We start from the raw sequence: 14194 nt of genomic DNA, 5'->3' as shown, positions 1-14194 counted from the left end.
TTCCTATTGATCTTGGTAGTCAGTGTATCAAGATTTTTGAATAACCAGGTATTTGAAAATGATTAATTGTTAAGATCAATATAATTTATGTAAAATATAATACTCAATAACTAGTTATTAAACACTTGAAAATTATTTAATTATTAAGATAAATTGTCATTTTATACTAACTCTGAATTGAAGCCCTTAAAATATTTATTCTTAAATTACCACTGGATTTTAGAATTTTTATAATAAACCATAAAACATATTATAATATCTGTTCTAGTTAATCGTTCAGTTTTCAATATTTTTGAAATGTATCGATCATGTTTATTTAATATGAGATTTGTATTTTTACAAAACATTTATAAGTTACAAATTACCTATTATAGTATTGTGAAAACACTTAATATATTAATAAATAAAAATGGAGTATCATTTTATTTAATATAATATAAGTAAATAATCTTTTTGAGTTTGAGTTTCAAATGTTTCAATCAAGTGGTTTATGGCTGATTTAGGAAATAAATAATCTTAACAACCATTATCAGTTATGCCTATTGACTAATATAATTCTGTTGTAGATACTATGTGTACAATGAAATGTTTTAATGAGTCTTAAAAAAAAAATCAAATTGTTGCAATTTATTTATTGATATTTTTAGTCTTTAAATAACTAAAAAAATTTATTTTTTTTAAATATAATAATATATTAATTGTTTCCCCCTCATAAAGATTATTATGTGCCTAACCAAACTTTTGATTTTTAAATATTCATTCATATTTTATGTTCACAATTTGTGTTAATTGGTTAGTTTATTCATTTGTATGTGGTTTAAAACCTAATCATATGATCCATATTAATTACGATTGATAAGTAAATAAAACCGTGAAAACAAAGTTCTCCATATCAATTTAAATGTAAATATTCAAATTTATAATCAACTATTAACTAGCTGATTCCTTGAACTACGTTGCCCATTAAAGATACTAACGCTTGTGATTTATTAATTTACTTATAGACCACCTTTAGATATTCTTTACTTGAATTAGACAACAGTGTACATCAAATAACAACCCTGATGTGAAACAGCTTTATAACAAATTTGTCCTAATTATGAATATTGAATTCTAATTGGTGAAATTAAAAAAAAATATATATTCCAAAAATGTAGTGTTTATTATTCTAATACTTTATGATGTAGATACAATATTCATTACTTAATTTCCTGGCATTTGTGTAAAGTTTTGTTGGTATTCTGACGTAAAAACATTTTAAATAAATACATTTTTTATTTATTTAAATGGTTGCCAATGATTACAAAAAAAATTATTATTTGCTTATTTTTTGCTGGGCAGACAACGTCACTGTAATTTCATCACCACACTTCATATGTTTCAACTCCGTATCGATTGTAACTTTATTAATTTGTTCTTTCATTAGATCCTTTCATGAAAATAATAAATACAACAAAAATAGAATTAACTCGGTTGGTTCAGTCGTTCACATGTGATGAGGACACCTGGTAAATAAAGATTCATTTATATACATATATAGACTAGTCAATAATGTCAATAAAATATGTTTTCCGTCTTATCGACAGATAATGTTAAGGTATATATTTAAATATATTCTTAATATTAATCCCAATTAGAAATTCAGTGATTTAAATTCAAAAAACTAAAAGTTGTATGAGTATAAAAGTATATTATAAAACATAAGGTGAAAAGTTAGTAAATTAGACGAATACACTGACAATTTAAATGAATATGTATTTTGAGTTTTATATAAGATCTAAGATACAGGGATAAAAAACTAAACTGATACAATTCATTTTTATTTTGTTATTTTCTTAATTTTTTTTAAATATTTTTAATATTTTTAATCAAACTTTATTTGTACATATTATATAAAAAATACCCAGTTTATAATTTTGTTTAAGTTCTGCTTACATCAATTACAATTCAATTCAAAATTATTGTGTTAAGTAGTTAATATACCTATTGATATTAAATCATATAATAATTATTTTTTTGAAATTTATTTTAACCTTCTTAATTCTTGAGTGGAGGCTAGCACTAGAAGTGTTATTATTCCGCTATACAGACTGGCTTAATTAATTTTTCATCGTCTCTGTTTTTTTTTTCTTTATGTCTGTTACAGAAATAACACAGGAAAACAATAATAAATTGCTGCTCTAATCCTTTGGCAGGATCATCCTACATTTCATATACATATATACCTACCTATTTATGCTTCATTGTTAATTATATAAACCATGGACTTATATTATATTGTTATATTTTCTATCCATTGTGGACAGAACTTTATGTGTAGGACATTATATTGTTAACAATTTAACACCTATAAGAATCCACATAAGTTGTAATTATTGAAGTGAAAAATGTGGGAATAAGTACTTAGGTACCTGTGCACTATTACTTCCCCACCTTTTATATTACTATAGTTTAACTAATGTTTAATTAAGTATAAATCCATATAACTTTTAATTACATTATATTATATTTAAAATAATATAGAATATACTTTTTTTAAATTTATAGACAAGCAATTTTATAACTGTATGAAAAATAAGAGTATATCAAAATAAAACTCCTAACAAATTCAAATATGTATTAATTTTTATGAATTACAAACAGAAATATGTTTTGATAAAAATATTAAAATGTATGATACAATAAACTCTATTTTATGATGTATGACTGTATTTTATTCAATAAAAAAAAAAAATATATGTATTAACTTCAAATTACAATTGAAAATATTCATATTAAAAACAGTCTTTGACTTAAAATTAAAAAATACAGTACTATATCTTGTTAAAAGAATATACTATATAGTAAATAACTTAACTTTACATAAAACTAAAATATATTATGTTTTTAAATTTGTCATAAATTTTTATACAAGAAATGATTACTGATTTAATAATTAAGTTTTAAAAGCAAAAGGAAGCATTAATAATAATCATTTTTATCATCATAAATTTATACAATATTTTTGAAACAAATTTAGATGGATAAATACAGTGCTATCACAAGGGGGCGGGGGATCGCTATTAAATTTTGAATACTTTGACTCGGCTATTTTAAGGACCTGTTAAAATAGGATTTATTAGTTTTTGAAATTTTTGATAGGAATATTTATTTTATGTTAAATAATATTTTATGATGTATTGTAACATATTAAATACAAATTATGAATGGTACACTCGTATCACTTGTAATGGGTTGTATTTTTTGAAAGTTTTGTATAGCGTGCAAAAATATTTAGTACAGAATACCAACATTTGATGTGAATAAATATCACACTCAACATACTATACATACTATTTACACCAAAAATTATGCACAAATACAGAAGTATCACAAATCATAAATGAGCTGTAATAAATAATATAAACATAGTTGTTTAAAGCCCTATTAAAAAGTGTGAAGTTAGGGAACTTTAAAGAACTTCTGTTATTCACTTTATAACTTAATTACAATTTTCAGATGTTGAAACATAAGACATAAATTATGTGCTTACAAATAAAAAAAATAATGAAAATTCAACAATTTTAAAACTTAATTATTTTATTTTTTTCCCTTAATCACAGATTTTATAGTATAAAGATTATTAGAATAATGAAAAATATGAATAGAAACTTAAATAAGTACATGTCAAAAACCTATGTACACAGCAATTATCCGTTTGAAATTAATATAATATTATTTTTCAGTACATTCCAACTATTATGTTGTATCCATTTATGGACAATAATTCCCGTGTTCTGTCATTTAACCTACAACCATTTTCAAGAGCATATATTATACAATCTGTGTGTCTTCCCATTCCTGCATAAATGATAGTATCTTCATGCCATGGACAATCGTTTTCATGTGCATACATCATACAGCTTAATTGTCCTCTTATTGCAGCTAAGCAGGTTACTAGATTGTTCCATGGACATCCATGTTCGTGGGAGTATATCAAACATTCAAGATGACCTTTAAATGCAGCCCAATTGCTCACGCGTTCATTCCATGGACAACCATTCTCATGGAGGTATCTTAAACAGTCAATATGACCATTTTCTGCAGCATATGAACAAGTAAATACGTCCCATATTACCTCCTTGGAATGTTAGTATTTTAAACAATCTAAATAACCATTTTTTGCAGAACAGTTCATTGTGGTTTTGCTAACGGGACATCCATTTTCAACCGCATATTTTAAGCAATGCAGTTGGCCATTACATGCAGCACCTACACATGTTTTTTCATCCCAAGGACATCCATTTTCTCTCAAGTATTTCAAACAATCGAGTTTTCCGTTGCATGCAGCTGATGCACATGTTGTTTCATTCCATAAATATCCTATACGACGAGCAAATGATAAGCAATCATAATGGCCATTGAACGCTGCATTCGTACACAATTCCGTATTTAACAGACTTATACGAATTCCCATCATGGTATTCTTTAGTTCAATACAACAATTTTGCACATCAACTCTAACAATATTTCTAGGGACAGTGTGATACCATTTTTTTGCATCGTCGTTACAAGCCATAAAGGCCAGCTTGATTAGATCAAACATTCTAATAAGCAAAGCTAGTTTTCCTCTTCTCAAAATACTATTACGTTCCTGAGTTTACCTAAAATTAAAGTAACCAATAAATATCAACAAATTTGTATAAGTTATGAGCTAAGTATGATTAAAGTATACCTCAATCTCGGGGATACAACCTTCTTTATGAAATCAATGATTCGCAATAAATATATAATCTGTAAACAAATTCAAATTACATATTAATAAAAACACAATGATAATAAACACTTAAGACAAATATGAGATAATACGAAAAAAAATTCAATCACAATGATATATAACATGACATATGAACTCATTGCTAAGAAACAAGTATTATTAATCTTGAAAACATACTTGATTTATTATTTATATTTAAATGTGATCTGACTATTAAAAACTGTATTCATTATGGTATTTACTTAATGGGTAATATAAGAAAATTATACATCATATTATGTTGCCTGAACTATATGGAATTGCTCATTTTTATTATTTGAGTTTATTAGAAAACCAATAATACATTTAATTAATTTTTAATTTAGCACATATTTATTTTAGATTTTAACACAGAAAATAAAGCTATTATTATTCATAGCACTAATAATTATTGCCATAAAAATATTTATTAAAATTATGAATTAAACTCAGACTGTGCATTAGTAGAAAAATGTATTATTTTAATATTTCAATAACATCAATCAAAACTTTGTATACACAACTTGTGAATTATTTTTGATAGTTAATATATTTAATAATTAATACCAACTTCAACGCGTACACAAACATAATCAAATAAAAAATATCTCAGTTATTAGATATTTAATATTTCTATATTTAATAAAATACCGCAACAAGATTTATTTGAAAGTAAAAAGTGAAAATTGAGCTGGACCCTTCATACTTTAAACTAGTTAAACTATAAAATCAAAAATTAATCTGAAAATAATTTCTTGGATCTAATAATGAAATTTGCTTAACTCAATCTTTTTAAGTTTTTTTAAGATTAACTTCTAAATATTTGTGTTTTGTTTTAAATTTTTATTTTATTTTATACTATGGCACATTTAATTTAAAGGGTCAGGACTACAAATTAACAGATAAGACCTAAGAATTTTTTTTTATATTTTTTTTTACTATCACAATGTTTTCATCAAACAAAATTTTACAATTTGTTAATTATTTTTTTAAACTGTTTACTTCAAGAATATATTATAAATCAATTTTAACCTATGGATTTTTATGTTCAGGAATACAATAGTTTACGTCTTAACTCTGATGTTATGATTCCTAGTGTTATTAATGAATAATTAAACTAAATTATTTGTGTTTAAATATTTTCAAATAGTTATACTTGACTAAACTTGGCATTTGCATATTATGTACTTTGTACGGTTTAAAAGTATTTTGTTCTTAAATTTTGATTGATTTTTAAGTACATTGACAATTCTGTTTACAAATATTTATATTAAAACCATTAAAAATATTTTAAATGATTTATATGTACTGGAACTCAAATTTAATATTGATATAACAGTGACTTACAAAATGAGGTACCTACACTTGAAACCTCCTTTACTGCAGAAACATTTTTTAGCATTAAAACTGCGTCATTAGTATTATATTTAATATTTAATATTATCAATTATTGTAATTATGAATTTCAGTAATATATGTTTTGTAATTACCAATCTTCTTCCGAATTCCAATTCTAGTTGCTTGTGCAGAATACAGATGTAGTCCAGACAGCCTGACTAATTAGTTTAAAAATATTCAGAGTGTAGAATGTAGACTGGAGACAATGGACCTATAAACAGTATAAACTGAATTACTTAACCTAACTTAGATCTTAAACACAATATTATTTTAAAGATGGCCTCTCTGAGCGTTCCTGGATGATAAGGTATGGGGTAATATAATTTATATTCCATGAACAAGTAATTTTTTCTTCTATTTTTTTTTTATTTGTGATTAAAAGTAAAATAATTATTGTACAGTATTTTATAATTGGTAACAAATAAAAAGTTGTCGATATCATGGAATACCATAAAATTTAAGAAAATATAATTTAGTACAATTATTATTTCTGTACTTTTCTTCAAATTTCGAAATTCAAACAACTAACAGCAAATGTTAATTTATTAATATGTCTATGTTACTATTAGTGCGTAGTGATAACTCAAAATGGTTACCTATTGGTTACTACTAGTAACATTGGTGCTGCTGCTTTATAAACCGAAATTTACTTTTTACATGTGATGGATGTTATGTTATTTTGATATACTCTTATTTTTCATACAGTTATAAAATTACTTGTCTATAAATTTAAAAGTATATTCTATACTACTTTAAATATAAGATAATGTAATTAAAAGTTATATAGATTTATACTTAATTAAACATTAGTTAAACTATAGTAATATAAAAGGTGGGAAAGTAATGGTGCAGAGGTACCTAAATACTTATTCCCACATTTTTACACTTCAATAATTACAACTTATGTAGTTATGTGGAATCTTATAGGTATTAAATTGTTAACAGTATAATGTCCTACACATAAAGTTCTTTTCACAATGGATAGAAAATATAATAATGTAATATAAGTCCATGGTTTATATAATTCACAATGAAGCATAAATATGTATACAGGTTGTCCCACAGAGATCTGACAAATGAAATAACTTTTGTTCTTATCAATATTTAAAAAAAATTTCTTTTAAATATAATTCATAGACACTTGCGCTACATATATAGAATACATTTTTAATTTTTTAATACTGAAAATAAAAAATTGATAAAATTTATTTTCGAGATATTCAATATAGCCAATTTGTAAATCTGATTTTTAGAAAAATGTATATGGTAAAAACACTTATTTAAGCAAAATGGCTGATTTTTTAAAAAGTTTTTAAATATCAATATTTTCGTTAAGTAAATTATAGTAAATTATAGTCATTTTTAGTTTATACATCACATATTATTAAAATAAATGCAATAAAAAAATAAAAAAAGCGGGTAAGTCGTGGATGTCGCTCTGCTGTACAGTAGGTTACTGTAATGGATGGGTTCAAATTTGAATGCAATGATAGATATCATTGTATACGAAAAACGATTCTAAACGGAGATGATTTGTCAGTCTAGGATATATTATATTTAAATATTGTCATATATTCTATTTTGAAACAAATATTTTATTTTTCAATCACGCTCAAAACATTTTTCCTATAATGGCGCTTCAAATTTTCTCTATAACTATTTGAAGCAAAACTTATAGAAAACTTGGTGTTAAATTTTATAACCTTAGATATAAATACAAACAATATTATGAATTTTGAACTACAAAATAATATGCAAATATTCATGGTTTTGATGATATTTCAATGTTTGAAATTCAAATGCTAATAAAAATTTGATTTGCATTTCCGGTGGACATTTTTTTTATGATAAAGATTGAAAAACTTGTAAGGAATCTTATATTAAATTTTTAAATCTTAGTTTAATTAAAATAATTTGTGATTTTTACGTATGTTGTCAGAATTAAAATTTGAATGCATGTAAAAAAAAAATGTAGCTATATATTTCTTTTAATTTTCAACTGCTATTGCAGTTTTTATGAGCCTTATATTAAATTCTCAAATCTTAGAATTAAAAAGAAAAACTTTTATGACTTTCGATCTAAGATAATTTGAAAATTGCCGTAATTTTTACGTATTAAGTCAATATTTGAACTTCAAATACTAATGAAAAAAAATTGTGCCTATGTATTCTTATAATTTTTTAATCACTATAATAATAACTTATGAGGAACTTTGTATTAAATTTTCAAGTATTTTGATAGGACCAAAAAATTTTTATCGACACTTCAAAAAAAATTTTTCAGACAAATTCAAAATTTCAGTCGTCTATAAATATCTCAAAAAAAGTCTAAATATTTTGAAAATTAAATCTTGTAAACAAAATGCCAATTTAAGTAACTGATAAAATTTTCACGTACCTACGACTTATACTTTTTGAATAATAACAAATGTTTAAAATCATTTTTAGGATAAATGGTTATCGTTACGCTATTTCGTAAAAATTTAAAATTCAAACGCACTTAAAATTGTTCCTATAATGATGCTTCGAGTTTTCTCTATAGCTACTTGAAGGAAAACTTATGGGAAACTTAGTGTTGAATTTTCAATCCTTAGTTATAAACGCAAAAAATTTTATGATTTTTCAACTTCAAAATTACTTGTAAATTTTCGCGTTTTCGACAGATTTCTTAAAATTTTGAACTGTAAACGCTTATTAAAAAAAAACGTGACTTACGATTTTTAATTTTTTTTTTGTCTACAATAAGAACACTTCAAAAAAACTTTCTCAAAAAAATCGAAAACTTCAGTGGTCTATAAATAACTCAAATAAAGTCTAAAATGTTTGAAAATTAAACTGTATATAGATATCACTAACATTAACATTTGGTGAAGATTTCAAGTATTTACAGTGATTAGTTTTTGAATAACAACCATATAAAAATATCGATTTGGTCGAAAACTGGTTTTGCGTAAAAATTCCAGTTTTTCTGTCATTTTTTTTTTGTTTTTCTCGATTTCTTGAAAACTGTTGGAAAATGTTTACTCTTGACCTCTATAATGCACCAAGGATCTTCACTTTTACATCGGAAACCATCCCCAAAGTTTGAAATCGAAGCATTATTTCGACTAGTTATGCTGTACACAGACACAAAAAAAAAAAAAAAAAACACACACATAATTATATTTTAACATGCACCTATTTAAAAATTTTCTCATAAAATATTTTTAAAAAACTTTATATTATTTGAAATTAAAATGTTTCTAACATAAACTAGATCGTAATTTACTCATCGTAAATATTGATAGTTAAAAAAATTGTAAAAAATCAGCCATTTGACTTGGATAAGTTTTTACTATAAACATTTTTCTAAAAATCAGATTTACAAATTGGCTATATTGAATATTTCGAAAAAATTAAATTTTTATCAATTTTTAAGTTTTTATTTTCAGTATTAAAAAAAAAAAAAAAAATGTATTCTAAAAATGTAGCGGAAATGTCTATGGATTATATTTAAAAGAAATTTTTAAAAAATATTGATTAGAACAAAAGTCATTTCATTTGTCAGAATGTCAGATCTCTTTGGGACATCCTGTATATGTATATATGAAATGTAGGATGGTCCTGCCAAACGATTAGAGCAGCGGTTTTTAACCCTATGTAAAACATTTACCTCCGATAAAAGGTTTTTAGAAGTCGCAGACCCCCTTCAAATTTTTTATCGAATGCCTTTTTTCTACTAAATATCTCATGTTATCATTAATTTATAATAATTATTTTGTATTACAAATTAAAGGAAGTAGACGTAGATCTATATCACATAATATAAGATATATTTTATGTGAAAAAAAAATTATAGTTAAATTAACTACCTAATCCCCAGGGGGCCACCATAAGTTAAGAATCGCTGGTTTAGGATAAATTAAATATAATAATATTGACGCGGGCCCGCGTAATAGCCGTTTGAATTCAAACGGCCTTTGCGCGGCAAACCGCGCAATTACTTCTCTTTTCAACCGCCAATCGACGACGGACGACACCGACACGCGATAAGCGCGCCTGGAACGGTCGATCCGCCGAGACTCCGAACCGGTCGACAGTAGAGTGAGTTCTCTGACCGACACTGAACGACACACGCTCCTCACCACCCCGCTATTTTGATTTTCGTGTTGATCATTTTCTGGCGGTTGTATTTTCAACCACCACAATAAAAAAAAATCATTATACCGCGAACTGTTTGTGTTTTTCTTTTCACCACCTCCTACACTAGTGACACCACTGACTCACGCGGTATCCGTCCAGGACCGCCACAAAATTGGCTCCCCGAACAGGAATCACCGGTAAGTGAATACTTTTGGTATCATGTACTTACCCCAATACTACCCCCCTACCCCCATCACAGACCCCTGGTGTGCAACTTGCGAAAAACTCCCGATTCCATACGATGGAATCGTGGTTTGCAGGCTATAACGGAAAAACCGGCGTTACGTAACTTTGAAGTACGTAACGACGGTCCGCGCCGCCCGACTTACGGACGCACCGACTTCACTGCGCGCGACACCGCAAACACGGACAGGTAGGAGCGCTAGAGCGCGAGAAGGTCGTACAACCACCGCTCAGCACCACCACCCACCCAACGCCACCACGCAAGTACCCGGGACAAAAATACACAAAACCGGACTGCATTCGTAATCACGATAGTCGACTGGACAATGCACACACGCGCATCCGCAACAAACGTCACGAAAACCGGCTAGTGTAATCACAGACCCACACTGACCTACATTCGTACGTAAATAAACACTGATAAACGGCCAACAACAACAACTGCATTACATATTTTCCCGTCAATAACACCGGAAAAACAACCGGACGAGATGTCGGGAAAATACATTAATGAGTTGACCGTTGCGGAATTACGTTACGAGTGTAGACAGCGCGGGCTACCGGAAGGGGGCGTGAAAGACGCTCCCGAAATCCGATTGTCCCAGCATTTCGCGGATATGGACCTGCAGGCCAACGCCATCCGGTTCCAGCCTATGGAGACCATTAGGCCAACCGGAAGTGTCTCGGATTTGAGTCAGGCGTACCATGCCGGACCACTCGAGACCACAGCGGACGACCAAACAGACACCCGCCACCGCTAAACACCACCAACAAAAACACAACCAACCAACAAGCCACGGACATGATCCAAATGGCCGCGGTATAATTCAGGAGGAACGGCAATCGGCAGCGATCTCAACGCATGCGCACAGTTTGGAATCACGACTGGCCATGCTTGTGGGCCGCATGATCCGTTTTGGCGACGACCAACGTCGCATAGCAGAGATAATGTGACGTCTGGAGATGGGTATATCACACCAGACACCGGAAGTACCATCACCGTCCCACCACCAAAGAACCATGTTATCAGGACAACACCGGAATACACCGGAATTATCAACAACCGATAACGCACACCAACATCCACACGTGAATATATCAAACGCGACGAACTACGGGACGAGTTGTCCCGCGGCATGCGAACCGCCAGCCGCGGTACACCAACACGCCGACCGATCGTTACGGTTTGATAACGTGTCGAGTCAGCACTATACCACCACCACCACTACCGCAACCAAAACCGGCATACAAACAAGCCGGCCAAGTCCGGACACAACGCCCGCTCCACCAACCGCGTACACGGAACGGTACTGGCTGGAAAACCGCCACCGTCTAACCCGTGAGGGTACTGCGGAGGGCCGCACTGGAACAGTGACTGCCCCGGGCCCACACCGACTTTGGTAAACGGAAATTGAGTCGGCGGACATTTGTCCGCGCCGCCGCCTCATACACACACACACACACACACAACCACGCCACCACCAATAACGTTCGGCATTACGGACGGGGATATAACTGTCAAACGCTCATCGACAAGCTCGGCGTCATCAGATATATCACCCGCCCACACACACACTAATTCATTAAGTAGTAGGTCATCACCACCAAACACAAACACACAGACCACTACTATGAAATTCACACGTGCACCGTTGGAACATACAAGTAGCACAGAGGCAACCGAAACGGACGCTCTGATAATGGCGGTGCAAACCGCTCACCAGAGCACCGGAAACGCGGTTCAGAACCAGTTGCCCCGCTACAGTACATAACCAACGACGAGTAACGAAAAACGAACATGCCCCGACAATATTCCGACCCCCGCGGTCGAGCTCGAATTTAGGTCAGGCTTCGTAACAGCGCTACTCGATTCACAAGCACAAAAGTCATATGTAAGCCCGAACATTGCACACACATTTGGCACATTTCGGTAGTACACGCGGGAAAAATAGGCGTAATCACAAAGCGCTAATTTTTTCCGCCACCTCACCTAATGACATCCGTTCACAGACCCCCAACCTACACCACCCCACCACCAATCACACTCACCTCACCGGTGACAAGTGTGTTCAACAACAACCGGCTCATGGGGCAGCCGCAGGTGTAGGGACAAAGGCAACAGATACACTGGTGCTCACCCACACGGGTGACAGGTAAACACACACACCGTGCCATCCTGGCATTAGGTCAGATCAATCTGCGAGCGTAGAGCATCGGATAGGCACAGTGGCAACCGATAGGGACAGTATGGTTATGGCGGTTAACACCGACTACCGAACAGTCTCTGTCGCGGTTCAGAACCAGTTGTCCCGCATTACCGATGGCAATACAACTAATAACGGCATGCGAACACGCCCGGACAAAATTCCGACCCTTGCGGTCGAACGCGAATTTCCATCAGGCTTCGTAACAGCCCTATTATATTCACAACCGCAGAAACGTACATAAATCCGACAGTAGCCCGTAAATACGGCAAATCACCCTCCCTCCCCCCCCCCCACCAAGGACCACCAAACAACGTCCGAATGGCGGACGGTCACACTGCGACAACCAGTGGAACCACCGCGTTCGAAGACATACCACCAGCTACCAGCTCCTAAGGACAGTAGCGCGGAGGAGGCAACCTACATCACCACGGCGGCACGAGTACAGTGGATGAAGACGGCGCAGCTTCAACGGGATCCGGTACTGTGGGCCGCTTACACACAAAACGCGACCAGCAACCATGACGCGACCGGCGACCAAGACGCGACCGGCAACCACGGCGCGACCGAACAAGCCACAACTCCACCGGTACCGGCTGGAACACCGCCGTCGCTGGCGGATTGGGGGGGGAGTATGACGCGGGCCCGCGTAATAGCCGTTTGAATTCAAACGGCCTTTGCGCGGCAAACCGCGCAATTACTTCTCTTTTCAACCGCCAATCGACGACGGACGACACCGACACGCGATAAGCGCGCCTGGAACGGTCGATCCGCCGAGACTCCGAACCGGTCGACAGTAGAGTGAGTTCTCTGACCGACACTGAACGACACACGCTCCTCACCACCCCGCTATTTTGATTTTCGTGTTGATCATTTTCTGGCGGTTGTATTTTCAACCACCACAATAAAAAAAAATCATTATACCGCGAACTGTTTGTGTTTTTCTTTTCACCACCTCCTACACTAGTGACACCACTGACTCACGCGGTATCCGTCCAGGACCGCCACAATATGTAGGATGGTTATCAAACCTAATCACTATGTAAAAATGGTAAACACCCGTACATTTTTCGGGGAGGTAGTTACTTGTGAAGTCCTTGTAAATCATAATAATATAACCATATAATACAATATTCACACACAAAAAAAAGATTTAAATTTAGAATTCAAACATGTTAGGTAATCATTTGGACATTAAGAGGACGCTACACACATATCTGTTGTCTCCGTCTTACAAGTGTGTAGGTAACTTTAACACAATAATTTATGGCCTCTATGGTAGAACTCAATTGACGTCTTGTCGTCTTGACAAAAGCGTAGCCGATGGCATAACAACAGGGGCAACCAACACAACTTGAACTTCACGGCAGTAGGCTAATAGTACTATCACTGCTATCAAAGTATTATCTTGCGCCTATCTAAGTATTATCGGAACGTTATCACTTTTGATACG

The 14194-nt window shown here is 32.1% G+C and overlaps 1 pseudogene; it reads right to left on the bottom strand.

Annotated features, from left to right (window-relative positions):
• Positions 1-3561: 3561 nt before the first annotated feature.
• LOC149061413 (uncharacterized) lies at positions 3562-4585 on the bottom strand (annotated as a pseudogene).
• Between the last annotated feature and the right edge of the window lie 9609 nt (positions 4586-14194).

This window comes from Diuraphis noxia, unplaced genomic scaffold, assembly GCF_037042655.1.
Source record: "Diuraphis noxia isolate RWA-SAM2 unplaced genomic scaffold, SU_Dnox_SAM2 contig0001, whole genome shotgun sequence".
Classification (NCBI taxonomy): domain Eukaryota; kingdom Metazoa; phylum Arthropoda; class Insecta; order Hemiptera; family Aphididae; genus Diuraphis; species Diuraphis noxia.
The sequence above is the reverse complement of the archived record's forward strand: the minus strand, read 5'-3'. Positions and strand labels throughout refer to the sequence as shown.